Raw genomic sequence first — 27674 nt, forward strand, 5'->3', positions numbered from 1 at the left:
GGGGGATGGGGTAGGGACACGGGTAGGGGGATGGGGTGGGAACACTGGCAGAGGGGAGGTGACACTGGCATTATAAATAAGGTTCTTTAATTAAATATTAAAATTTGAAATGAAATAAATCCTAAGATAAAGAGAGGAGAGAGGGAGAGAGAGGGGGTAGAAGGGAGAAAGACAGAGGGTGGGGAGAGAGAGCACTTGGGGCAGAGAGAGAGAGAGCAAGGGAGAAAGAGAGAGAAAGGAGAGAGAGAGAGGACGAGAGAGGGAGATAGGGAGAGGGAGAGAGAGAGAAAGAGAGAGAGGAGAGAGAGAGAATAGTCACATGAAAGAAGCCATGTGTCAGGGTCCCTGTGCATCAAGGTGCAGAGTGGGGCCCCGGGAGTCTGAGGGCAGCTTTCCCCAGCCGCCAGCCCTGACTCTCTCCCATGACACGGCCGGGCTGCAGCCTTCTCTTTCTGTCAGACCCGCCACAGAAGTGAGGAGCCACTGACAAGCACAGGGCCACCAAGCAGGCTCCTGTCCATGGCTGCAGACTGTCTGCCCCGGGCTAGCCTCCATCTCCTCCTGTGGCTCCCAAGATGGGACTCCTGAGGAAGCCCGGTGTGCCTCAGCACTGCCTCACCTCAGCATCCCTGGAGGCCCTCCTGAGGTGGTGGCCTGGTGGACGGCCCCTCACACTACTACAATCGCTTTTCAGACGACTATCAGTGCACGAACGAGTCAAGGCCCAAACACAGCAGAAGGGCAGAGCCATTCCGTTAGCTCTGCGGACGCAGAACGATTCCCTGCTCTGACCACTTCTAACGTGTTTGCGGTGCAGCCAAAGGCCATGGGCCCCAGTCTCAGGAGGAAAACACGCTGCAGCCCGGCTCTTTCTGTCCTGGCGTCCATGCAAAACCTGACCACTCTCCAGTCTGGGTCTGTGGCTTTCGTCCCCCTTACCCGGGGTAACTCCACCAAAAAAATACTTGCATACGTACATGGTTGGTGAACCTCTGTTCAATAAATGAGTAAATAAGTGAATAACTATCAAATGCTGCACCAGCGTCCCTGGGAGGGTCGAGTTAGTTTACAGAAGTGCATAGTCAAACGGCAGAGATACACACAGTCGCAGGGGCCTGACAAGAAAGAAGTAGCCATTTTATCTATTTCTGTCCCAAAATATTACATGGTGCCAACCCGAGTGGACGAGTGGACGGATGCTGAGACTGAGTTCATTTAAGCATTCCACTAGAATCTGCATACCTTACAAGATTGAAGTAGTATTGATACGAAAATAATTAGTAGCGGAATTCAAATGCTTGTCAAACAAAGGGTCTAGAAGTAAAGGCGAATACAATGTTAAACCTATGTGCGTATTTCTGAAAATATAATCCATGCAATTTCTATAATGGAGTTAAAAAAAAAAAAGCAAAAGTGGTACAAAAAAAGTATCAGCTCAGTTACAGGAAAAAGTTAATGAAAAACTTTTTTCACTTTACTACATGTAACATGTAGGCCAGAGAAAATATACTGGTAAGAAACTTGGTTGGATATTAACGTTTATTGCATCTTAATCTAAGAAACACTATGGAGTGCAGCTTTTCCAATAATGAACACTTTAATATGTCTTGAGACAGGTCTGGATTTTTGTTTATTCACTCACTTAACTATACTGTTAGAAAATAATTGGACATATGAAAATCTGGACTTGATTGCTACCCAGGTCCCTGCAGAGCAGCTAGGAAATACGCTAGCAGAGAAATCTTGCAACTTTCAGGGGGAATGCTCTAGAACAAACTGAGAAGTTCCGTCTTTAGCACAGACAAAGAGGTGCTGGGGAAAGCTCACTAAGGGGATGGGGGGGTCAGGGAAGAACGCCACAGTGAGGCGGCATAGCTGCAGCGTGCATGGCTTTCCTCAACTTCCATCTGTCACTGCTGGAATTTCGGACGGGCACGAATGAGCTTGACCTCACTCTGGACGGGAAGACTGTTCTCGTGCGGAGCCCTCCGGGCCCATCCCTTCCATGCCCAGGCGTCTGTTTGAGGAGTACCCGCAAGGTCGTGGAGAGGAAAGCTTCGGAAACAAAGGTCATCCTTTGACAACCCGCACGGGCCCTGAGAGGTTTACAGAGGAGCAAATACTGACTTGTAAAAAAAAAAAAGTTGAAGGGGAAAAAGTTGAAGGAAATACTTCGGCTTAACTCTTCCAATACCTATACACGATTTCATCTAGTTTTGCATTGTGTTTGTAGAGGAAACGCCACTCTCAAAATTGCTGATGTGCCATTCTGAGACCATCAAGACCATGTCACAGCACTGCTCAGGTGAGGTGTGCAGTGATGCGGACCCCCGGGCAAACAAGCAGGATGCCCGAGAAAGGGGTGAGGAGCCAGACCAAACAAAAGCCCGGGTCCCAGAACAGCCCTGCCAACTGCCCAGAATGAACAGGACGTGTGTGGATCCAGCAGATTTTCTTGTACTCTCTTAGTATACAAAAGTAAACGCAAATACATAATTCCAGGTCCAATCTAATCCTGCCACTCAAACCCTCTTCTGTGGAAGCAGAATCCTTACTGCCAGTGAGGGGGGTCCCCGAACAGACGTGCCTTGCAGCTAACCCCTCTGACAACAAAGCAGATTTTTAAGAGCTGAACTATTACAACCCAACCATCACCAGGCCTAATAGGAAGTGATTATTAAGAAATTAGATCTAATGCCCATCAGTAAAACCCCATGTAGTATTGAAAAGAAAATCGATTAACTCTCTAGTTCTTCCATCTGCTGAAAACATTCTGAAAGGCTATTGTCATCATTTATAATTACACAGTCTAATCAACTAAAAATCAGGGCATTTTTTTCTCTAAAGCATTTCAAACACAGCTCACTCCTTCTCACCCAGAAGATTTAAATTTCTATTCTCTACCACTCTCTGCCATCTCTGCCAATGTCCTACAAATTACCTTTCATCATTCCCTCTCACAGGGAGAAATCCCTAATCGCATATTTCTGAGATACGCACCTCCCCACCCACCTCCCCACCCACCTCCAAAATCTGGTTCAGAGCAAAGACACACACACAAATAATGACCAAGCTCACATTTTGTGCTTGCCCTTCACTCGGAGTCTGGTGTCTCCAGCTGGCCTTTCTGGTCCTCTGCGTTGTCACTCATCGCTGGAGTGAGTGGAGGACAGCGTGAAGCAGCAGAAATCACAGCGGTGGCTTTAAGAGACCGTTTCCTTAGACACATGGACAAACCAACTTCTACCCTGACTTCCTGGCTGGGCTGCATGAAATTTGAGAAGGGCTCCAGGAAAAAAAAGTGAATGTCTACAAATGGGAAAAAAGGAAATAAAATCTAAAAACTTACGTTCTGACCCATTTCCAAAGGATGTCGGATTTGATTGGAAAGCAGGTTTGTATTGATGAACAAACTTTATTTTGTTGAAAAACGATTGTTTGCTAGTTGGAAATTTGCCTTGCCATCTTCTCTATGATTCCTGTCTCTCATGGTCTAATCACACGTGCAAAAAAATCAAGTACAGTATTTCCCAAAGGCATGGACACTGGGAAGCTTCATTTTGAAAAAGCCTTTTATTTCCCTCCATACTGGTGGCTAAACATCAGTGTGTGTACCAGCACTTTCCAATAGCCCAAGAGACTTTAAAAGCCTGCTAAGTTTGAAAACCGAAAAGTTCTGAGTTTCTCTGTACCCCAGGACGGTTTTCTTTCCTCGAGCTGAGAAAGCAGACAAAAGGAGCTGATTTGACTGAGCTGTGCCAAGTCTTGCCTGGTTTTCTTTCCTCAGCTCTCCCTCTGCCTCTCAGCCTCTCTCCCTCCCTCACTCCTCTCTCTCTCCCTCTCTCTCTCTCTCTCTCTCTCTCTCTCTCTCTCTCTCTCTCTCTCTCTGGCTCCCAGTACAGCAACCTTCCGAGGAGTCTTGGCGAAGGTCCAGCCTGTGCCAGGCTCTCTGCATTCTTGTCTCCCAAAGATGTCCTTTGCGGATCAATTAGACCATCTGAAAACAGGCGAGTGGGCGCGGTACCCAAATCCTGGCACCAACAGTATCGGCTTCTGCCAAATCACCTGACAGATTTCATGGGCTCCTACCTTTCATCATCATTACTAACGTGTTCCCCGAGCAATAGGGGCGGGCTCCAAGCCACTCTCGGCTCGGCAGTCAGGATGCCTTCCCTGGAAATGCCCACATGCCTCAGAGGCACGGCCGCTGTGTGCGCACTCTCCCGTGGGGAGAGCCGGGTGGAAATTGAATGAGCTCTGTGATGCTCTGTGGAGGCTCACTTCCCCTGGCTCCCTGCTGCAGAGGACCCTGGGAAACAGGGAAGGAGGCATGCAGACTGAAATTCAGACTGTCTGCCCAAATAAGTCCTGCTTTTCCCCATGGAAAGAGCAACATTCTGACTGAGCACAGGTACCTACTTTCAAGAAAACTCGAGTGTGTGTGTGTGTGTGTGTGTGTGTGTGTGTGTGTGTACTGTACCTACCCACAATTTTACCAAATATCAAGGGGAGGGAGATTTATTTTCAAAATCACTGTATCACTGTCATCCCATTGCTCACCGATTTGCTCGAGCGGGCACCAGTAACGTCTCCATCGTGAGACTTGTTGTTACTGTTTTTGGCATATCGAATACACCACAGGTAGCTTGCCAGGCTCTGCTGTGCAGGCGGGATACTCTCGGTAGCTTGCCGGGCTCTTCGAGAGGGGTGGAGGAATCGAACCCGGGTCGGCCATGTGCCAGGCAAACACCCTACCCACTGCGCTATCACTCCAGCCCTATTTTCAAAATATAAACATCAATTAAAAAGAGGAAATAACTTAGGATAGATGGAGTAAAATAACGCATCCCCTCGGATTTGGAAAACTTGAGTTTCATCTTAGCCATCCGCTCACCCAAACTCTTATTAGCAGTCCCCGCTCCCCTATAAGCTTGACTCAGTACTACTCTCATGTGTCGTGTGTGTGAGTTTCGAAGCTACAGAGTCTGCCTTCAAAACATACTTCATGCATCCACCTGGCTTAAGAAATAATCTTTGCCTTCTGATGCTTAAAGAGAGAAGCCACACAAATGAACCCCTCCTGGATCCACCCATGGCATCTGGAGTATGAGATGCTCATCCATGGCTCGAGAAACTCCCCAGTCTAGACCACCTCCAGGCCTCCACTGGCTTTGTCTGCACTAGGAAGGTCTCTGCCTGCCCGGTGCTCCAGGAGGAAAGGGGTGACTCCGTGTGGCCAGGCTTCCTTCTGAGGGTGGGCACACCTGGCAGCCTCGTGCAGTTTTCCACAGGCGGGCACCCAAAAAACCTATTCATGAATGCATGATGGGGACGGAGCACGTGACCAGCACTCTGAAGCTCTACCAAAATACACTCAATAGAGTCAAAAACAAAACCTCACACTGAGAAATCATAAAGCGGGTAAGCCGGGAAAGTGCTGCAGGTACTCTGAGGGTGGAGGGAAAGCATATCAGAAGGACCCCGTTTAATGATCCTTTCCAACAGTGCAGAGAAGCATGGATGGGGGCCAAAGCAGGTTTGTTATTTATACTCAGACTGTTGAAAGACAGACAATGGCTCTTAAAAGCAGCAAGAGAGAAGGGGTTGCTGGTGTGTGTGTGGGGGGGTGGTAGGGGGGGGTTGAGAGGCCTCGTTGGAGGAACCCTTGATCGCTCCCTGGAAACCAGGAGGGCCAGAAAGCAGTGGGAGGAGATATTTAAAATGCTGAAGGTGGGCTGGAGCGATAGCACAGCGGGTAGGGTATTTGCCTTGTATGAGGCCGACCCAGGTTTGATTCCCAGCATCCCATATGGTCCCCTGAGCACCACCAGGAGTAATTTCTGAGTGCAGAGCCAGGAGTAACCCCTGTGCATCACCGGGTGTGACCCCCCCCCAAAAAAAATGCTGAAGGAAATAAAAATGGACCCAGCTCTGTATCTATAAAACTGTCCTTCAAAATTCAAGGCGAAATTAAGTCATTTCCAAGTTAGGGGAAACAAAGACAGAATTTATTGCTAGCAGGACTTATAGCTAGCCCCATAGAAATACTAAATATTTTTCCTTCAAACTGCAGTGAAAAGAATAGTTTACCACAAATCCACATGAGTAAGTAAAATTCTTGAGAAAAGGTAGTAGAGAAATAAATATTAAAGATAGCATAAATATTTTTACAGCTCTTTTTTAACTACCTGGTTTGAAAGACAACAGCATACACGGTAATTATAAGCCTGTGTTGATGGATTCACATGTATAAAGATATGATTTGTGACAACTGGATAAAGAAAAGAAAAAACTACAAATAAACAGAAAGTTTTTTACACCATTGATATTAATATAATTTTACACTATTGAAATTTAAACTGGAATCATTCTAATCTAGACTGATATAAATTAAGATGGTAACTGTGATTCCCCAGAGCAGCCACTAAAAACAAGGAAATTCAAAATCAGAGAAGAAAATAGTTTACCAATAAGATATATTTATTTAACTTAAAATAAAAGCAGTAATGGAAGAACAGAGGTTAAAAAGATAAAAGACAAATTAGAAATAGAAAACTGGGGCTAGAGCAATAGTACAGTGGGTAGGGTGTTTGTTTTGCACACGGCCAACCCGGGTTTGATTCCATATGGTCCCTGAGCACCACCAGGAGTCATACCTGAGTGCAAAGCCAGGAGTAAACCCTGAGCATCGCTGCGTGTGACCCAAAGAGCCAAGGAAATAGAAAGCTGACATAAGTAAATCCAACTTTATCAGAAGAACAAAAAACAAGGACACACAGAAAATAGCAAATTGATATAAGTAAATCCAACTTTATTAGTATTTATAGTAAATGAACTAAAGATTTCAATTAAAGATGAATTGATATGCATTTTATTTAATTATCTGCAAGAGACACAAAGATACAAAAAGATCAAAAATAAAAATAAAACATATGTCATTAAAACAGCAACAAAGAGAGCCAAAGTCGATATACTAAGATCAGACAAAATAGACAGTAAGATAAATATTGTTACTAAAATCAAGTAAGAATATAGTTATAAAGGAATCAAATTATCAAGAAAATACAGCCACCGAAACAAAAGATCTCCAAAGTCCACAAAGCAAACAGTGGAGGAAGAAAAGACAAGTCAACAGATAGATACTGACTTTCCTCCTTCACATTCCAACGTAAAAGACCATATCAATACAAGGAAAAATAAAAATCATACAATCGTATGAATAAATGCAGAGAAAGCATTCAGTAAGTTCCAATACCCATTCATAATTTTAAAATATGGATGTTGGATCTTGCTGAATGGGAGTTGAAGGAAATTTCCTTAACGTAATTAAAACCATTTACCACATGCCCACAGAAAACATCAGACTCAATGGTGAAAAGCTAAGAGCCTTCCCTCAAAGATCAGGGATAAGTCAAGGTTGCCCTTCTCACCACTCCTGTTCAGTACAGTACTGGAAGTCCTCACCTTATAGACAAGAAAGATATTAAGTGCATTCAGATCAGGAAAGATGTCAGGTGGGAAACGTACTACCAGTGTACGTTTGGGTAGAGGGACAAGTGGTGGAACATTGTATGACTGAAACCTGAACAACTTTTAAATCATGAACAACTTTGTAACTATGTGTCTCACGGTGATTCAATTCAAAAAAATTAAAATTAAAAAAAGTTAAAGATGTCAAACTCTCACTATTTGCAGACATGTTACTATACTTAGAAAACTCTAAAGACTACCAAAAAAAGCTCCTAGAAACAATAAATATGTAAAGTGTGAGGCTACAAATTCAATATGCAGAAATCCATGAATTTTATATATGAAATAATAAAATGGAAGAGAAATTTTAAAAAACAACCCCAGTCACAATTGATTTTCAAACAGAAAATCAAATACCTGGAAATCCACTTAACAAAAGAGTTGTTAAAGACTTATACAGAAAAAAACACTATAAATCATTGCAACAAGAAATTAAAGAGGACATGAGGAAATAGAAACACACCTCCATTCATAGACAGGAAGAATCAATATTGTCAAAATAATGATCTTGCCCAAAAGATTATATAGATTCAATGTAATCCCTATAAAAGTGCCCACGAGAATTTTTTAAGGTTGCTCACAATAATTTATTACATTCAATATTCCAACACCAATCCCACCATTACTCCTTACCCACCACTATTATTTTGAATTTTCTCAATCACCACCCAAACCTGCCCCAGGAGCAGACCCTAAATAATTTATTTTGTATTGCTTGTTATGAATAATTCTCTAACAATGATAAAAAAAAAAGGGTTTCTTTCCTTAAAAGAAAGTGTATGAGGATTGTTGTATGTCACCCTGGAGTATAAGAGATTACTAACATGTTACAGGTTGAACCTTGTGTGCTGATTTTTTTAATAGAAATTGGTTGCCTTCTACTTTACATCCTATCCAATGTGTGCTACTCCTAGCATATCAGTGGTACAGAGCATGAGATATTGTGTGGCCGCAAATGCGGCTGTATGCTCCAGGAATTCTAAAAGTTTAAATAGTGTGATACAATTGGAGAGATAGCACAGCGGGTACAGCATTTGCCTTGCATGTGGCCAACCCGGGTTTGATTCCTCCATCCCTCTCAGAGAGCCCGGCAAGCTACCAAGAGTATCTCGCCCACATGGCAGAGCCTGGCGAGCTACCCATGGTGTATTCAATATGCCAGAAACAGTAACAACAAGTCTCACTTGGAGACTTTACTGGTGCCCGCTCAAGCAAATTGATGAGCAACAGGATGACAGTGATACAGCTGGAGGTAAGTTTTTTTAACTGGATGGTGACTTTGGAGTCTGAAGCATCTCAGCAGCTTGTTGCTCTCTTCTGAGACTTAATTGTGAATCTCTGGATCGTGGCCATTAATGAGCTTATATGGTGGCAAGAGGCAGTTCCACAAGATCTTTGAAAGACACAGATCAAACATTCTTGAAAGTCATATTGAATAATAACCCCCCCTGAAAGCCAAATCAATCTTGGGTAAGGGGAGGCTTCTCTTTCCCCAACTTCAAACTCTACTACAAAGCTGTAGTCATTGGAACAGTGTGGAACTGGAGTAAGGGCAGACTCTCAGATCAGTGGAATGAGAATGCAGAGACCAGAGACCAATCCTCAGTTATACAGACAGTTAATCTTCAATAAAGGTGTAAAGAGCATGAAGTGGAGCAAGAAAAGCCTCTTCCACAAATGTCTAATGAACCAGCCGGTCACAAGCAAAAATAATCATAATCATAATTATAATAATGCAGAACCATTTCTAACACCATACCTAGAAAAGTCAAAGGCCAAATCAAAATGGATTAAGGACCACCCTGCCACACCTGAATCCATAGGTTATATTGAGGAGAACATAAACAGGACACTCCGTGACATTGAAGCAAGAAGTACCTTCAATGATTCAACATCACCGGCCAAGCAAACAGAAGCAAATATAAACAAATGCCACTTCACCCACAAAGTTTCTACACTACAAGAGAAATGAGGACCAGGAGCCCGAGCAATAGTATAGTGGGCAGGATGCTTGCCTTGCATGCAGCCAATGCAGGTTTGATCCCCCACACCCCATATGGTCCTGTCTGCCAGAAGTGATCCCTGAGTACTGCACCAGGAGTAATCCCTGAGCACTGCCAAGTGTGGCAAACAGCCCCCAGAAAACGAAATGAGTACCAGAATAAAAGACATCCCACAAATTGGGCAAGGATATTTATCCACCTGATCTGATAAAGGGTAAATATCCAAGATGAAGTGAGAACAACTTTATAAGAGAAAAAAAAAACTAAGCCTGTTAAAAAATGGAAGGTGGGAGACAGAAACAGGAACCTCCTCAAAGAAGACATATGGAGGCCAAATGGTATACAGGAAAATGTTCCCCCTCACTCATCACCAGGGAAATGCAAATCAAATCATTGATGAGACATCACCTCACACCAATGAGACTGGCACATGCCACAACAAACAAAATGAGTGCTGGCGGACATGTGGGAAAAGCATTCCCATTGCCAGTGGGAATGTTGACTGGTCCAACTTTTTGGAAAGTAATATGGAGACTCCTTAAAAGAGTGGTAAATCAAGTACCCATAAGACCCAGCAATTCCACTTCTCAACATCTACCCCAAGAGTCCAAGATGATGATTCCAAAAAGACTCTTGTACTTCTAAGTTCATCGCAGCAAGGTTCACGGTAACCCAAAGCTAAAAACAACCAAGTGCCCGAAAACAGATGAATGGATCAAGAAACTATGGTGCTTATACACCCTGGGATCTGTGAGAAAAGATGATATCTGGGTCGAAGAGATAGTACAGCCCCTGGAGCATTTGCCTTGCATGCAGCCAAGCCAGGTTTGGTCCCCGGCGCCCCACATGGTCCCCTGATTACCAGGAGTAATCCCTGAGTGCAGAGCCAGGAGTAACCCCTGAGCATCGCTGGGTGTGATCCCCTCACACCCCAAGAAAGAAAAGATGTGATCATGGATGGCTCCGGAGAATACTGTGCTGAGTCAGAAGGAGAAGGGACAGATGCAAAATACGCTCTCTGGGATACAGAGGGAGATAGCAGGGGTATAATAAATGCCCAAAGGCAGCAAAAACCACTAGCCAGCCTTAAGTAGAAAGTTGACCACAGGGCAAGAAGGGGGAATGAGGAGGGGGATGGCCACTGGGACAGTGGACAGTTGGGGAGGGTGTAATGAGGGGCTGTGTTATGCATGAAACCCAATGCATTAACAGTACTGTAAACCACCACCCGTGCCTAAAACCTTTTTTTTTTTTTTTCAAACAGAAGGACTGATGGCAAAGGGGTACGAGAGAACTCCAAGGGCAAGGTGGGAGGTGGTGATGGGCAGTGTTTACATCTGAACTGACGATTTCACAACTGATGTGCATGAAAACATCAGTCTGGACTCTTGTTTTCAAGGGTTCAATAGCAAAGAAGTGACATTTCAGTGCACACAGTGGGAATAAAGTGTAGCCCCGGTCACTGCAACCACAGCACTGTGCCGGACCTAAAAGAGACACTGAGATGACCCACATACTGCCCCGACAGGATCAAACCTCAGGGGCAAAGTCAAGACAGGAAAGGACTGCACGCGACTGAAAGTAAGGAAGGGAACCAGACAGGGGGGAGGAGAGGATGGGGTAAGGGAAAAGGACGCCAGCCAGCCTTTGCTCTGCTTTGTTTTGCCCTGCTCTGCTCCCCTCTGCTCTGCTTTGCTCTGTCTGCTCTGCTCCCTTCTGCTCTGCTCTGCTTTGCTCTGCTCCCCTCTGCTCTGCTCTGCTCTGCTCTGCTCTATCTGCTCTGCTCCCCTCTGCTCTGCTCCCCTCTGCTCTGCTCTGCTTTGCTCTTCTTTGCTCTGCTCTGCTCCCTCTGTTCTGCTCTGCTCCCCTCTGCTCCCCTCTGCTCCCCTCTGCTCTGCTCTATTCCCTCTGCTCTGCTCTGCTCTGTTCCCCTCTGCTCTGCTCTGCTCCCCTCTGCTCTGCCCTGCTCTGCTCCCCTCTCTGCTCTGCTCCCCTCTGCTCTGCTCCCCTCTGCTCTCCTCTGCTCTGCTCCCCTCTGCTCTGCTCTCCTCTGCTCTCCTCTGCTCTGCTCCCTTCTGCTTCACTTTGTGTCCCTCTTTCCCACCACCCAGCAGTACTCAGAGGCCCCCAGCGCCTGCTGACACTCAGCCAAGGTGGCGGGTGGTTAAACGCTGCCTGGGCCCTGTACTGCCAAGTCACCAGCATCACTCCAGCAGTACCAGGGGCAAGGGGGCCACCCCTGGCAGAGCTGGGTCAGAGACATGTGTGTGAGGCCTGGAGGGGCCTGCACACAGAACAGACGTCTAACCACTGTGCCATCTCCATGGCCCCTGAAGGCCAGTTTCCGATGGGGCTATAAAAGATGAAGAATGAGTCTTTTGTCCAGGACACGGAGGCACCGAGGTTTCACTGGTCTGTCCAAGGTCACACACCTTGCCAAGGTCACACAGTCAGACCACTGCAGAGCTGGGACTGAACGGGTGTGGGGGCGAAGGGGGAGCGGGGAACCTGCCTCCAGCCTGAGCCTTGGAGAGTCTGACCACGTGTGAAAGGATGCCAGTGGGGAGAAGCGGCCAAAGGGCCACCCGGGCCCGGCTGCACAGAGCACGCCGTTTACGGTGGCCGGCAGAGGGCGGCAGAGGCCTGTGGAGCAAGAAGGGTGGGTAGCCCGCCAGACTCCCAGAGGCCAGGTCAGGGGTGTGTCCTGGGCTTCCAGGAGCCCTAGAAGACCAGGCAGCTCAGCTGTGGAGCCCAGGAGGCCGGCCACCAGCCCTGAACCCCATCCCACAGCACAACCTGCTGATCTGCCACTGGACTCCGGGTCTCCCAAGAGGATAAAATGCAGCCAAGCCCTCTTCAACCTTCAGTGTCCACTGCGGGGAGGGTCTCATGCCCAGAAAAAGTCCTTTTAAATGAGAACAAGAAACATGCCCAACCCACCTACAAGCTCCTGGCAGAGCTGAAATGGCAGAATATAGACACCTTCCTCACCGACATCAAAACTGTCTTATTATCTTAAATCTTCCCAAAACCCATGTAGGAAGGAAGGAAGGAAGGAAGGAAGGAAGGAAGGAAGGAAGGAAGGAAGGAAGGAAGGAAGGAAGGAAGGAAGGAAGGAAGGAAGGAAGGAAGGAAGGAAGGAAGGAAGGGAGGCGATAGTAAGAAAGGATGCAGGAAAGACTTGTCAGATAGCAGGGAAAAAAGACAGTCTCAATGATTTCCTAGAAGTGGTTCTACAAGAAAGATTTTTAAAACTGGGAAGCAAAAATAACTGGTCTGAACTGACCTTTTCAGTGCTAAAGTCAGATTTCGTTAAATAAGCAGAAAAATTAGACATTGTAGATTTGAGATTTACTCTTAGAAAAAAATAATGTGACTTCATATTTCCCAGGAGGAAAGTTCTAGAAGCACCAATAGATTCCTCTGGTTATCAAACATTTCTCCATTATTGTGAGTAAATTGTACTTAGATCAAAATCAGATGAATTAAATTTTCCTTAAAATACCCTGAAGACTTAAAAAATACAAGGAATGCGCCACAGATCCCCAAACAATATTTTATCCTAATACCTCCATGGAAATCTCTCCTCCGACAGAATAATTAGCAAAAAAAAAAAAAAAAAAATCGAATTTTAAATGGACTAAATTCAAGATAATTTATTAAAATTGAATTTTTACTTGTGACATTAAGCTGAAATCTTTGGTGTCCTTTTAAAAAATCCCTGGAGAGAGACTCTCCAAACAATAATAGTGAGTTTTGTTGAAATATTGTATGCAATCAAAGTGAAAGTAAAGTGAAATTTATTAGTTACACAGGCGGGGGGGGGCTTAGGGTGGGGGGGCTAGGGGCGTGGGGGTGTTTGGGGTGTGAGGGGGCAGGGTGGAGCTATACTGGGATTCTTGGTGGTGGAATATGAGCACTGGTGAAGGGATGGGTATTCGAGCATTGTATAACTGAGATTTAAACCTGAAAACTTTGTAACTTTGTAACTTTTCACAATAAAAAATTAAAAAAAAAAAAATAAAAAAAAAAAATAAAAAATCCCTGGAAATACAACTTAATATTTTTGCTTTCCATGAAAGAAAAATGTGTCTGAATTTTATTTAAATGCTATGCATACAAAAAGAAAGCAAATATAGCTAAGCATTTCCAAACTCTTTTCTTGTTGTTGCTGGGGATTCTCCCCCGTGCCGGAGCCTAGCAGATATAAGTCCTGGGTTCGATTCCCAGTACCACTGTGAAAAAAGGGAGCGGAAATTCTTGGGTTTGGTTCTTGTTTTCATTTCTTTTTTTTTCTTCTTTGGTAACTAGCTATATTTTATCTTCGTTCTCTTGCCTACACTGCTGTGGTGTAAGCAAGGCCTTGCAGAGCCCAGGGTGCGGGGGGGGGGGGGGGGAGGGGGGGGGCCCTGCGGGGACACACCCCCAGGTGTGATGCTCCCTGGGGTCGGCACTCCCGGTGATAGTGCTCGCCTATGTGCTTGCTGGGAATCAGACTCTGAGCTGAGGCTGGTGGCCATGGCACTCCCAGTGTGCTCATGAGAGATCTTGTCTCTTGGGCCGGGCCGTGGTGGCGGCAGCTTCCGGGCCCAGGCACGAGGCGTGAGGGCAGCAGGAACTGAGCTCCCGAGCGAGCCCTTCCCGGGCCTCAGGGCCCCCTGGCACCTGCACATTCTTGAGCATCTGACCTGAGTGCCACCGCCTGCTAATGATTCTCCTCAGACTGACTCTGTCTCCTTCACTCAACTGTGAACTCCTCCTCGAGAGGGGAAGATTATTAACTGGGAAAATCACCCTTAGTACCCTGCTGAGCGGGCGTGTTTGCTCAGTAAACACTCACTGACTCTCTCCATGCTCAGAGCACCTTGGTAGGTGGTCCAGGGAGAAGCTGGCGGGGAAACCCAGCCTGGCCTTGGACGGCATCTCCCACCCAGCTCGCCGAACGATGTCTCTGTCCCAGATGGGGAAGTGGGGTGCCAGGGGGGTTGCAGGCCAGACAAAGAGTGGACGCCTGCCCTCCTTCTGGACTCACCTCGGCCTCTCTGAGAAGAGCCCGGTGGGAGTCGGGGCTGCAAAAGGTCTGGGGAGCACCCGCACGGCACTCACACCCACGGCCCATGGGGCCCCTGATTACTCGGCCCTGGACTGGCTCCTCCGCCACCGGAGATCTCGGGGAGGGGCCTCAGCCCAGAATGAGGAGCAGGTCACTAGTCTTGGCCTCCACCAGCCTCTGAGGGTCATCAGCATCTGCCCTCATGGAAAGTTAACTTGCCTCTTTGCTGGGCTGCACACAGCAGCTGCTCCCCTCCCCCCTCACCTCCTCTCCCTCCTTTCCCTCCTCCCTTACCTCCTCTCCTTCCTTCTTCTCCTCCCTGTCCTCCTCTCCCTCCTCCTTCCTCTCTTTTCTTCTCCTCCTCCTCCCCCCTCCTTCCTCCTCCCTCTTCTCCCCTCCTCCTCCCTTCCCCCCTCCTCCTCCCTTCTCCCCTCCTGCTCTCCCTTCTAATCCTCCCCACTTCCCTCCTCCTCCTCCACCTTCTCTTCCTTCTCCCTGGGCCTCAGCCTGCAGGAGAGCCCCAGGTAGCCTCTCTGCGACTAGCCTCGGGTTGTGGGTTGGCAAGGCTGCGGGTGAACTCTGTGTGGAAGACACGGTGACGGGGGATGCGGGCAGCTGGGGCAGTGGCCACTGAGGGGACACAAGCACCAGCTCCAGACTGCGAGGGACCCCAAGAGGGAGGGAGAGATCCTGCACTTTGTGCATGGAACTGGGGTTCAGCCAAGAAAGAGGACAGAGCCAGAACAACAGTCCAGTGGGGAGGGCGGCTGCCCTGCCCAGGGCCAACCCAGGTTCCATCTCCGGCCTCCCCTGGGCCCCCTGAACCAGCCAGGAGTAATTCCTGAGCACAGAGATAGGAGCAAGCCCTGAGCACAGCCAGGTGGCCAAAAACAAACAAAAAAAAAAGGAAAGAGAAAGAGACAGACAGAAACAGAAAAAGACACAGAGAGAGAGAGAGAGAGAGAGAGAGAGAGACAGACAGACAGACAGACAGACAGACAGACAGACAGACAGACAGACAGACGAGGCCCAACAGCCAGTGAGTATTAAGCCAGCTGCTGTAGGTCTAGGGCACAGTTGGGGTAGGGGGCAGCAGCTCTAATGAAGGCCCCTTTACCCTCCCTGTTTTACAGCAAGTCCTCTCTGGGATGCCTGATCAACCCTTTCCTGAAGGTAACATGGGAAGGCTCTCAAGCTGAACCCTGTGCTCTTGGTCTGGTGACCTGGAGTGTCGCCCCACTCCCTGCCCACTTCCACGCCTACTGGGGCATCACCTCCTCCCAAGCTCTCCCCAGCACCCGACCTCCACCCGTCTCTGTCTTCCTGGTACCACTTTCCTCTTGGCACCAGTAGTGTCCGGGCCTGTGGCTTGGTGCGAGGTGTCAAGAGGCCCTGGCAGGCGGAAGGGAGAGCACAGACAAACCCACACCTAGGACACAGGGTTGCCAGCCAGGCTGGAAGCAACCATTGCGAAAAGACCCCAGGAAGGAGAGAACATTTGGTCACTGAGGACACCGGCAGTGGTTAATTTCTCAACCTCCTGTGGGCTGCAGGGGCACTTTTGTAAGCGCCAAGGTCCCACTCCGAGGTCCTGGCTAGAGAGACAGGGTGTTGAGTGGAGAGGAGGCTTGCACCAGCGACAAGCTGGCTGTGGGGGGCTCATGCCAGGAGAAGCAGTCGAGCTCAGAAGGGGCAGAAGAGGCAGTCTGCCAGCCACTGGGCTGGGGGCCGTGCGTGCTCCTGTACCCCAGGGCTTGGGCAGGCTCCAAGGGGCAGGTCCCAGGTGGATACAAGTAGCAAGAGTAGACGCATCCCTTACATTCTTAGCAGCCCAAGTGCAGAGGGACGGTTTTAATTCTGAGATCTTAATTCCTCTGGCGTCAGTTTCAGCATCAAATATCCCAATATGGGTGTAAGAAATTTCTATCAGAAAACCATATTTTAAAAACAAAAATTGGTGCCAGAGAGACAAAGAGCGAGTAAGGTGTTCACTCTGTATGCCGTCCACAAAGGTTCCATCTTGGGCACTACACAACCCCCGCCCCAGGCGACCAGGAGTGACCCCTGTGCAAGAGCAGGGGAGGAAGCCCTGAGCACCGCTTCCTCCCGGTGCTAAACGAAATACTGCTGAAACAAAGTAACTATGAGAAAGGATAGATACAGGCAGGTGACCCGTGAGCTGTGAGAGTCTCTGTGCCCTGGCGACACCCACCCTTGCATTTCTCTCTCTGCAGCCAACTCCCACTGAGAGCGGAAAGCCAAAGGCTTGTCTCCTACAACAGGAACAAGGCAAGAATGTGCTTGCGCACTCTTTCTCTCTCTCCCACCCTCATTGAACAGTCTGCAACTCCTAGCCACTGCAGAAAGTTCAAAAAAAAAAATAGATAAGAAGAAATAAAAGTTTGACAAACCACCTCCGGCACTACTTTATAAGCTCTACCAGCCTTGCTCCAGAGACTTATAAATAAATAAATATTAACAACAACAACAACAAAACAACAACCATGAAAGGGATCAACAAGCTGCAGAAAAAAAAAATTTTTTTACACCTGTGCATGGCTGAGACATTTGGGGCACCCTGGGGGGTCAGCCCAGTGCCCACCCAAACATAGCCCCAGCAGCCACTTGCTCCCACCCTGCAAAATCGCTATCATGCCCCAACCAGACTCCATTGTCTTGGGAAAAAACCTTACGGAGAAATTAACTTGCTCGTATGCAAGTGACTGAAGTCTCCAGGCTTTCTCAGAGTCAGGATGGACTACCTCCCCCCACCTTTCTCTACTTCTAGAAGCCCAGGTCATCACACCCACACCACAAAGCTGCCACTCAGTTAAAAACTTAACTTCATCTGTACCACCCTGCTCAAAATTCTGAACTTCCTGGACATCTCAAACTCTACAACACTGATAAATCAGGAGCAGCACACCAGACTGGATGGAATGTAATGCAGAAGGCAACCAATCTCCATTAAGAAAATATAAACAGGGGCTGGGGTGATAGCACAGTGGGGAGGGCATTTGCCTCGCATGCAGCCGACCCAGGTTTATTCCCAGCATCCCATGTGGTCCCTCGAGCACCACCAGGAGTAATTCCTGAGTGCAGAGCCAGGAGTAACCCCTGAGCATCGCCGGGTATGACCCCCAAAGCCAAAAATAAATAAATAAAATCAAACATTGTTTGAAAAAAAATAAAATATAAACACAGAAGGCTTAACCTGTAACAACATCTTAGTCATCCTTCACACAAGGACTTAATGGCTCCATGGTGAGATACAAAAATTTACACTAATTTTCTGCTAAAAAAACATTTTTTGATCATTCTGTTAACAAACTATTGATAACAGGCAACATAAAATAAGTTACTGAGAACCTGCAATGGTGCCAGGCTTCGGGGTGGTTGGGAAAACTGGAGACGGTGGTGGAGGGAAGGTGTGATGGCGGTGGGATGGGTGTCGGGCTATTGGATGCCTGTAGAAACATCATGAACAACTTTGTAAACCACACTGCTTATATAAAGTGTAGGGGGGAAACTGACATACATAGGCCTTACTGATTTCATGTAAACTCCACAATATATTAACACAGAATTGCTTTCAAAGTTTTATTATGACAGCTGAGACATGATGATTACCATAATGAGATCCAAGCATAAAATAAAATGGAATGGAATACACTTTATATTCTAGAGTTGAAAACTTTTATATGCAAATGAGAATAGGACTTTTATTATATTGTATTAAATGGCTTTAATTTTCTTACTTAGGTCAAAATCATGCAGTACTCACAAACTGGCTCTTACTGATTTATTTTTTCATCACTCTATTTACCATTTCTTAAAGTTTTGTTGGAATAAGCAACGTAATACAAATTTGTTATAGGCGAAAAGGGGCAGGTTGGGATTGAGAGGGAAACTGGGGACACTGGTGGAGGGAAGGTCACACTGGTGGTGTGGGAACACTAAGGGCTTAAAATAACTGTATGATGAACAACTTTGTAAATCACGGTGTGAAAAATAAAAATTAATTTTTTAAAAAAAGAAATAAAAAGGGGCTGGAGCGATAGCACAGTGGGTAGGGCATTTGCCTTGCACATAGCTGATCCGAGTTTGATTCCCAGCATCCCATATGGTCCCCCGAGCACTGCCAGGAGTAACTCCTGAGTGCATGAGCCAGGAGTAACCCCTGTGCATCACCGGGTGTGACCCAAAAAGCAGAAAAAAAGGGGCTGGAGTGATAGCACAACGAGTAGGGCATTAGCCTTGCACGCGGCTGACCCGGGTTCAAATCCCAGCATCTCATATAGTCCATTAAGAAAATATAAACAGGGGCTGGTCCCCTGAGCACCACCAGGAGTAATTCCTGAGTGCAGAGCCAGGAGTAACCCCTGTGCATCGATGGATGTGACCCCCCCCCAAAAAAAAAGCAAAAAGCAGGGGAAAAAAAAGAAAAAGAAATAAAAGTCAGACAAGTTAAAATTGACCCTGGGGGCTATAGAGATAGTGCAGGATTAAGGTTCTTGCCTTGCCTGTGAGGAACCTGTTTGCTCCCTAGTAGTGCAAATGGTCCCCTGAGCAGTCTGAAGTGACTGACAACTGAGCACAAAGCCAGGAGTGAATCCTGAACTCAGCCAGGTATAGCCCAAAAAAGCCAAAAATAGTAAAAGTTTCATTTAAAATTGGGGATAAGGCCCAAGAAGACTGTCTCTTACAGAACCCAATACTGATACCAAGTGATCCGGCGATCATACCCTTTGGTATATTTACCCAAATGAATTACAAACTTATGTCTACTGAAAGAAAAGATTTCTGTATGAGGATGTTTCTAAAACTTCATTCATAATTGTCAAGACCTAAGAGAAGCTACAATGGCCTTCAGGAGGGAACCAAATAAAGAAACTGGGGCCAGAGAGATAGTCTGGCAGTAGGGCATTTGCTTTGCATGTGGCAGACCCAGGCTCAATCCCCAGCACACCACATGATCCCCTGAACATAGAGCCAGGAGTAAACCCTGAGCTTCTGACATGTGACCCAAAAACCAAGAAAGAAACTGTGGCAACCCCTCTCAGTGAAATATTATGCAGGACAAAAAATGAAACACGCTCCCAATGGAGCAATTCGAAACACACATTGCCAAGATGTGACCAGCAAAGGCTGATAACCCATGGGATCCCAATGGCCTGGCCTTCCGTGCCTTCTGAAAACAGCAGTCTCCCAGGGCTGGGGCACAGAGGGCGGAGGGAGGAGTCAGGGAGAGAGGGCGCACTGGAGTTTTTAGGACTGTGACAGTGTCCCTTGTGATGCTGGAGTGATGGCTCTGCATTTGTCCAGACCCATGGAATGGACCTCAACAGTAACAGGGACATCGCCCGTGACCGCTCACCGGCTGTCACAGATGCTCAGTCTTGATGTGAATCATTAGGAAGAGGGTTTGCTAAGGAGAATGATGCATCCAGGAACTCGCTGTACTTCCCATTCAATGTTTCTGGACATCAAGAATGCCTCAGAAGTTAAATACTAGGCCCAGGGGGGGTGGCTCAAAGGGCAGGGCCACACGCTTCACATGTGAGTGCTTGGGGTCCCGCCCCTGACATGGAGAAGACAAGCAGTTCCGTTCACATACAGGTCACAGGCCCTGGGGACTGTTCACATACCGAGGGACAGATGAAAGACGCTCTCTTGAGCTCACACAGGCGGCCTGGGAAGTTGGGGGAAGAGAGCACAGGTGACGAAAAACTTACAGATCCCACCTGGAGCTGAAGCGGGCATGACAAGCCATCCTGGGTGCTGTGGCCTGCGGGAAGGGACAGGCCTCTGGGCAGAGCTGGCCAGGATCAGGCCTCTGCGGACAGGGAGCAAAGCCCATCACTGGGCAGCGTGCAGAGAGAAAGCAGAGGCTGCGCAAAGACCGATGGTTCCTTTCTAATTCAGTTAAGACAGCCATGGGGAGAGAGCAGCAGCCAATCCTGGTCTCTTGCCTGCCATGAATCTGCCAACCATCCTGGAGGTGGGGACGCTGATGTAGACCGGAAACCAGGCTGCAAGCAAGCACTGCAGAGCGCCAACCCCTCCCCGTGCCCCCACACCAACCACGGGGGCCCTGCTGCACAGCTAGAAATCCTGGTTCTCACCTGCCCCTGGAAACCCCTTCAAATTTAGCTCGCTTGTTCCTAAAACGGGGCATGCGTCTGCAGTAAGCAGCCGAGTGATCTTGGGCAGACAGCTCCTCCTTTTTGCCCGCAAAGAAACAATTCCCTTTGTACTCTGCATCTTGAAAGAAACGCAGAGCCGCAGTGCTGCCCCTAGCCTGAAAACGAGGGGAAGGGTGTTGATTTTTTTTTCTTACCCTTTATTTCTTAAAATAAAAATTCGCTGCCTTCACATTCCAGGGTGCACCCCCACGCGCCACCTCACCAACCTTGGCTTCCGGCCCCACAGGGAATGCCAAGGCCAGCCCGTGCGTGGGTCATGCCACCGCCCCCACCACCTGGCTGCAGGTGACACGTGCTTCCGCCTTGTGATTGCAATATCTGGGGGCGAGATGAGATCCAGAGCCTTTCTCCGGGGGCCTGGCCTGGCCAGCTGCCTCCCCGGCTCTGCAAACCCCAGGATTTCTAAGCACAGAGCCAGCTCTGACCGGTGCCTTCAGGGCTGTGCACGGAAGGTCTCATTTGCTCCTACTGGAAAGCGACGGGTCCCTGAACAGCAGCTCATTTTCATGACGCTTGCCTTGGGGAAAAATCTGTTGAAACATCATTTCCCAGCCCCTAGCCCCCAATGAATAACTGCTGGCCTCCACTGAACAAGCAAGCTTGTCCAGGGCTTATCTCACGCTTGACCCAGGCAAACCAGGGCAAAAAAAGCAGAATGCCAGGTTGCTTTCAATCAAAGGTAAAATATGAAAAGTTCACAAAGGGAAATTCAACACTCATATCACTACCTTACCATGGTACCATTTCCAAAAGAATTCATTTTACATACATGCTTTGGGAAGAGAATCAGTGTTCCCAATTTTTATTCTTCCTTTTTTTTTTCATGCAATGATAATATATTCATGGAAACATATTGTAACTCTGCATTTCTTCCAGTTTCACTATTACAAGTCTTTGCTATATTATAATGCAAATTTAATGCATTTATTCAACAAGCAAGTGGATCAGAAATATACCCTGCTGAGAAACACCACAGATACGCCCGCACAGAATGATGTGAAGGTCTCCCAGGAACAGAATAGAAGACGCCTTCCTAAGGCCCAGCACTGCCACCACCTTCCTGAGGAGACTCCAGGCCTGCAGGGAAGGGGGAGGGGCAGCATCTGCCCTCCCATGTCAAATCTGCCAAGTGGCTCACCCATGGAAAGTGCACTCTGACTGGACTTTGCAGGAGGATGTTTCCAGGAGACCAGGCAGCTCTGGGGCGAGCCTGAGGCAGATGTCAGAGGGGTGCATAAGGCAGAGTGAGGAAGGAGAACAGAGAGGAAGAAAGTAGGGTCAGCTGGATTGGGTGGAAAGGCTGTCCAGTTTTGGGGAAAATATTCTGCCGGGGTCATCTGGGAGAGAGCAGCATCAGAACTTGCAGACGGAGGAGGGAAGACGGTCCTCACATGGCTGGGCCCGTGGAACCAGCTGAGCACTCCAGCTAAACAAACACGGCTTCACACACAGATCTTTCTATGGGCCCAGTGGTTCCTGGGAATCATTCCTCTGGAGAACCAAGCCAAAAGGCTAGAGTCTTGAGCACCAAGACTTACTGGCAAGGGGATGAATTTACTAGAGAGGGAAGGACCAGCAAAGGCCATAGAAGTTAGGGGCACTAAGAAGCCGGTGGGAGCCTGGGCAGAAATGGGGAGAGGAAATCAGAGCAGCACACGGACCAGGAAGGCTGCTTTGGGGACCAAGTTCGTGGCGACAGTCTGGAAGTGCAGGTCCATAGTGAGAGGACACACACACACACACACACACAGGTTCCAGGAATCAATCACGGAGGAGAGTTGGGGGAGCCACAGAAGCCGCAGCCATCGGAGGGGGCAGAGAAAGAAGGGCAGTCAGTGGGGGCTGCAGCTGGGCCTGCCAGCAAGCACCAAGTCTGCTTGCCAGAAACCCGGCCGTGGGAGGCACAAACCCCAGTGGCTGGCCTCCAGCTCCCCAGACCCGGGTCCACCAGAAACAGGACAGAGCTAAGCCAGGCAGAGGGACAGAAAGCCAGCTCTGAGCCAAGCCCAGGCCACAGCTCCCACGCTGGACGTAAAGAAAGTGACAGGAAAGGGGACAGCCCAGAGCCTCAGGGTGGCCCAAGGTGACACTCCACCCTACACCCGAAGAGCTCTTGGTCAGCGCGTTCCTGGAGGGCTGCAGTAAAGGTACGGAAGGCAGCTGAGTATAGCTGGCCCGGGTCCCCATCTGAGTCCCCATCACCCATGCAAACACACACTGGCCCATGGTGTGTCTCCTGGCTGCCTCTCCACGCCACTCACCACAGCCACAAAACCTGCCCTCAGCCTGCTATGCTTAAGGCTCAAGAACGAGGGGCCCATGGGCCTGGAGCGATAGCACAGCGGGTAGGGCGTTTGCCTTGCATGTGACCAACCCGGGTTCGATTCCCAGCATCCCATATGGTCCCCTGAGCTCTGCCAGGGGTAATTCCTGAGTGCAGAGCCAGTAGTAACCCCTGAGCATCACTGGGTGTGGCCCAAAAAGCCCCCCCCCAAAAAAAGAACAAGGGGCCCACAGGCTAATGCCTCGGTTGCACAGATGCCAAGTGCTGGGAAGCTCCAAGGACACTGGGGATTAAGTTGTGGTGTGAGAAAGATGGGAAGATGGCATCTTGAAGGGCTATGAATTCTGTGTCCCCACCACACACATACACACACACACACACGTACACACACACACGCATGCACACACATGCACACATGCATGAACACACACATACACCCACTTATACCCACACACATATACATATACAGACTCACAGCACTATGCATACACTCACTCAAATGCACTCGCACACACATACATACATGCACGCATGCACATGCACACACTTATATCCAGTATCCACATGCATGAACATATACATACATTCATGCATGCACATGCATGCACATGCACACACATTGAATGAAAGTTCAGACCGACAGACACGGACCAGTCCCAGCACTCAGGGCAGGCCCTGAGAGGAAGGACCCCTAAATTACACCTGATTATCAGGCCAGCAGACATGAATGAAGGGAGAACCTCAGGCTGGAGAAAGGAAGACAAGGGAGAGCTTCAGGCTGGAGAAAGGAAGACACGTGTGGGAGAGAGAGACTTCAAACAGGGCCAGAAATAATGAAGATTCAATAGCAGGGAGGGGATAGTGGGGGGGGTAGGAAGAAAGAGAGAGAGAGAGAGAGAGAGAGAGAGAGAGAGAAGAGGGGGAGGGATGGGGGGAAGGGGAGGAGGACGACCAAACCTACTATTTTGCCTAAGCAGGCATTTAACAGACATCTGATGAGCAGCTGAATGAGCACTGGAGTGTGGGGTCTCAAGGGCAGAACCATGAGAGCAATGCAGAGGAGAAACACTGAAACTCGCGTTACCAGAAAATGGGGCTCATGGATCGGCAGGGGGAGAAGGCGGTAGGGCAGGCCAGAAAGTGGGGGGCGCTCTGGGAGACCCTGTCTCCTAGGGTGTCAGGGAAACAGAGCTCTGAGACAGAGCATAAAAATCAAAGGCTTTAGACAAGAAGCCGAGGGGGGAAATAATAGTCCTGGGTCCTGCAATTTAGAAATTAATCAGACATTGGGAAAATTCCTTCTAAGAGAAAAATTGTTTTCCATCATTTTCTTTTAAAAGTCTATGTACATCACTCAAAATAAAAGAAATACACATAATGCCTTCCACATAATAGTGGAAGGAATCTGTCCCCAAAGATCTTTTCTTTGTAAAAATGCCGCCACCACGATGGGTGTTTCAATAAAAATGAATATGTATGAAATGTAAAATGACTTGGATTAACTTATTCCAATTTCACCCTCTAAATTTAGATTTTTAAATCATGCCAAAATGTAGATTTTGATTACAAAAGCAAGTTGAGGATGGAAGGGGGGTAGGGGGGAAGAGACTTACTTGACAGGAAAAAAAAAAAAGGGAGCAAAAAAATTTTTTTGAAGAGAACTTGATACGGGGATGACACACGATGATAGAAAGGTGGTCAATTAGCCTGGACACTGCCTGGGCGCGTCATCTTCGGGACGGAGGGACTTCACTCCATCATGCACAGCGAGAGAGGCCTGGAGAGTGGTCCAGAACACAGGAGCCCTTGCACTGCCCACTGGGACACCCCGCGCACCCCTCTACGCTCTGCGCTCGGACTCCACTCTCCCGCTCTGTCCCGACCGGGCTTCCTGCACTGAACTCTCCCCCTTGGCAACCTCTCCCTGCGCATTCAGATCCATTTCCCGTGTTCTTTCCTCCAGCCGCTCGCTTCTTTGTGAGGACGAGTCATCATTCGTCTCACTCGCCCCTCTCGCTGGGCTTTTGGGTGGCTTCCAATCTCCGGCTCTTGCCGAGACTGCTGGGGGAAGGGACCGTCATCTGTTGGCACGTGTGCAAGAATAGCTGGAGAGTAAGTTCCCAGAAACGGAATTCTTGGGTCAAAAAGTAGATGCATTTCCATTTTTGAGAGCTAGCGCCAAATTGCATTCCATGAGAACAGAGCCAATTTACCCCCTCGCCAGCAAAGGGAGAGAGGGCCGTTTCCTTACGGATAATCCAACCGAGCGTAGCATCAAAGTGCTGGGGGCCTGCCAGTCTGAAAACTGAAAACTGGCATTTGCATTCCCCTCATTAGGAGTGAGGGTGGGCATCCTTTTCTCTGTTCAAAAGTCAATTGTACTTCCTTTTCTCTCAATTGCATGTACTCTGCCTATTTTTCTAACAGGTGTTGGTGTTTTCTTATTAATTTCTAGAAGTTTCTCATAGATCTGGGAGATCAGGCCTTCCCCCAGGCTATGTGTTGTGGAGAGTTTCCACGGCTTGTCTTCTGAATTTGTTGTGTAGGTTTCGATGTAGTCTCATTTATCAAAAGTTTTATGTCACGTGAGTGAAGTCGTAATTAGGAAGAAGGCCTTTCTTCCCACCGAGATCAGAGAGGAATCCTCCCCGCCTCCTCCTCAAACCGACAGTCTTTACAGCTAGTGGAATGGGGAAACGCTGGTTCCTAGAAATGGGCCTAGTGGTCAAGGCTCCAGACTCCCTCAGCCTCCCCCCTCAGCTGTGCGGCCGCTTGCCCAGGTCTTCCTTCGTGCCCTTCGCTGCAAGGTGCAGCTGGCACCATGCCACTCTTGCATACTTCTTGCTAACTTTGTTTGTAAAAGATACATCGATGGCACGTCTGGGTGCTGGGGATGGAACCCCATGCCCTATCGGTTGAAGTTTGTGCTCTCCACAGCAAGACCCGCTTTGGCCTGAGCTTTCTTTTTTTTTTCCCCCCTTTTGGGTCACACCTGGCGATGCACAGGGGTTACTCCTGGCTCTGCACTCAGGAATCACCCCTGGCAGTGCTCAGGGGACCATATGGGATGCTGGGAATCAAATCCGGGTCGGCAAGGCAAATGCCCTACCTGCTGTGCTATCGCTCCAGCGCCCCCACCCAGCCCTCTTTTCTGAGAGGAGGCCGATGACTGACCGTTTACTGAGACCGGCATGACTGACCGGGCTGAGCAAGGCGCCACCTCTGAGGGGCTTCAAGAATGACTGTTCAGAGCTAGAAGCTTGTCTTGCACACAACTGACCCTGTTTGTTCCCCAGCATCCCCTGTGACCCTCACGAGCACATACAGGAGCACAGAGCGAGGAATCACCCCTCAGCACCACTTGCTGTGATTCAAACATGTGCCCCCGCAGTATGATTGCTAAGAGCCAGAGCTGGAACTCAACACCAAGGTGCTCACCTCGCATGCATGAGACCTGGGTTCAATCCCAAATACCACACAAAAATAAATTAAAAATGAAACATGAAAAGAATGATTCTTAGACCTGTCTTTTAACTTTTCAACATCTAAGAAGACAGTTGGTCATTTGCCACCAATGAATGAGAATATTAATAAATTTCCAAGTATTGACCCATCCTTGCATTCTCGGACTAAAGTCCATGGCTAGTTGTTTCCCCATATATACTTGCAGGAGTATTTGTATATGAAATTTGTTTGCTGTTTTCTGTACAATCTCTATCAAATTTGGTTTCAGTCTTGCTTCTTAAAAAGAATCCAAAAATGTTTGCAGCTTAAAGAGTATTAGAATTCTCTTCTCTTTAAATATTTAATGCAAGTTGTCTGAAAATTCTCTAGATAAAATGCTTCAGGAGAAGCAACTCTTTGACAACTTTTATTTCTTCTAAAAAGAGTAAATCTCTTTAGATTTCTACCTCTTTCTGGGGTCAGTTTGTGTCCATTACACTTTCCTAAAAATTACCTACTTATTTGAGTTTTCAGGCTTATTTTCAAAGAGTAGAGTAAAGGATCTTGTATGATTCCTCACACTTTCTATTATTTCCCCTCTTGGTTCTTATTGTGTATATCTGAAAAATTTTAATGTCACTGTTCAATTACCTCTAAAAGAGCCATCCTTTGTATTTCTTCCATGTCCTTCTGCTTTTTAAAAAGTTTTTGAAAGACGATACCTTTAGAGGTTCTACAATTCTTTTTCTCCCCCAAAAGGCAGCAAAGCAATGAACAGAATGAACACAAACTAAGATTATGAAGGCAAGAAAGGGATTAAATAGGAGATGTCGACATTATCTTGAATTATATCTCCAAATCCCAAACACCTGATCAAAAAGATTAGCATTGTTTCAACATGAAAAAAAAAAGAAAGTAAAAGCTGGGCTTTTATGATAATTAATTCACTGGAAATAAGATCAGTTCTAACTATAATAAACTTACATTTTAACAACACAGGAGGCACTCTGAGGTTTTAATTATAAGCTTTCCACTTCCTGCCTATCTCTAGAAATTAATTGCCCACCAGTTCAGTTAAACAAGCATAAATCCCCCATTTTCCCCCATCTCGAAATTCTCGGAGTGCTGCTCTATAGCCAGGGGCTGGAACCAAG

The 27674-nt window shown here is 47.7% G+C and overlaps 1 protein-coding gene across 2 annotated transcripts in view; it reads right to left on the reverse strand.

Moving 5' to 3' along the window:
* MSRA (methionine sulfoxide reductase A) overlaps positions 1-27674 on the reverse strand; it is a 159306-nt gene that overhangs the window by 128017 nt on the left and 3615 nt on the right. Inside the window, exon 1 of one of the 2 annotated variants that reach the window (XM_055132685.1) lies at positions 3079-3336. The exons of the other annotated variant lie outside the window; for it this stretch is intronic. The gene's annotated coding sequence lies outside the window, so the exon portion shown is untranslated. Of the gene's footprint in view, positions 1-3078; positions 3337-27674 lie in introns of those variants that run through there. 2 annotated transcript variants of the gene reach the window in all.

This window comes from Sorex araneus, chromosome 1 (genome assembly GCF_027595985.1).
Source record: "Sorex araneus isolate mSorAra2 chromosome 1, mSorAra2.pri, whole genome shotgun sequence".
NCBI lineage: Eukaryota > Metazoa > Chordata > Mammalia > Eulipotyphla > Soricidae > Sorex > Sorex araneus.